The following is a 1,543-nucleotide window of genomic DNA, read 5'->3' on the forward strand; positions in this document are numbered from 1 at the left end:
GCCTCAAGTTGCATAATGTTATGTTCCGTACTGAAGTGCGATAGGAAGCAAGTTTGTTCGGAGAAGAACAACGGAATTCCCCTCACAAATGTTTCGGAGACAATCGAGTATAATTTTCTCAAAATCGTTGAGGGTTGTGGCATCAGACAGAATTAGGGTTTGGAGCTTGTAGTGTTCCTATTTGCTTAGCTGTATCTCCTGTCTTGGCTGGTTAAACAAAATATCATGTTTTCATTTTTTTAAGGAATTATTTCAACCGGAGGTAGAAGTTGCACAGGTTCGTAAGATGGCCTATTGATTTCCTCGGGAGCTGCTTCAGGAATATCGTTTGGACCTCTTGGCGGCTAGCAGCTGCAGTTGTTTAGTGCTCACAAATATGAAGTTGTTACCCATGTCCAGGATTAATGATGGGAAATCCAAAGTCCTTAACCTAATATGTATCTCGTGGTGATCCGCGATAAGCTCGGCTTGTTATATTGGAGTGAAATGCTGGTCGCCGTCGTGGAATCTAATAGTTAAAGACTTTTAAACTGCACTTCTGGTCAGCTTTTAGAAAATCCAGATGTCTCCGTAGATACCCTCTAGTTAATCGTGCCGCTATTTCCACACACAAGAAGGTTCTTGATCTGAGAGGTGATCGCTTTAAGGGCTGTCTTGAAGTGCGTGTCCTTGGAGCGGTATCAACAGTTCTTCAATGTACGCCAGCTCTCAATCACCGCCATGATTTGCCTTGGTGGTGATCTCAGGTATGGTGGAGAAGGTCGGTAGAAGGTGATAGACAGTGCTGCTGCCTCGCGGATCATTTGCAGTGAAGTGGTAAATGTACCTATCCACCTGCTCTCCCATTTGAAGGACTGGCATCTCAGGTAGCCTTTGGTGCACATCTTCTTTATATTTGCTCCAGTAAGCCTCCTGATACCTGAATCTAATGGTCTTCGGTTCCTCCGACCTGCCTTGAAAGGCGTATTAAAACGGGCGATAGTCTGACGAGTCTGTTGCAGGGCAGTTCGTAATGTGATGGGGTTGTTGTTGAGAAGGAGGTCCCAAAGTGGATGTATAGCCATTTCGAAATGGGGCGAAAGGTGTGAGTGTCCAGATAAACAACTGTGTAGACGGTTTTCTCACCGGTTTTCCTGCCCCATTAATTGATGTGCTGTGCCAAAGAGTGTGCCGGGAGTTGAAATCCCCCACAAGCGAGTAATTTGTGTTCTTCCCACAAAAAAATTGTGGTTTCGAGAATTTGCCACAGTACCCTCAGCGATTTATGCAGCCGGAGGTATCGATCGGTGATGAATATGGGCTGCCGTAACAGGACTTGTACCGTAAGGTGACAACTTTTGGTGTCCCTAGCTGCCATGGACGTCGGCATCCTCTTCCACTGAAAACGTGGCGAATAGCTATCAGCACACGTCCGTGGGAAGGTGAGCGTCGTCGGTGAGTACGGTGTATCCACGAGTTAACGAACGCTATATTATTTAACAGCTATTATTATAAATAGACTATCATTATAAACTATATAGTATAAACTATAGACATCTGGCAC

This window comes from Halyomorpha halys, unplaced genomic scaffold (genome assembly GCF_000696795.3).
Source record: "Halyomorpha halys isolate HHAL.00 unplaced genomic scaffold, Hhal_1.1 Scaffold364.1, whole genome shotgun sequence".
In the NCBI taxonomy this organism is placed as follows: Eukaryota; Metazoa; Arthropoda; class Insecta; order Hemiptera; family Pentatomidae; genus Halyomorpha; species Halyomorpha halys.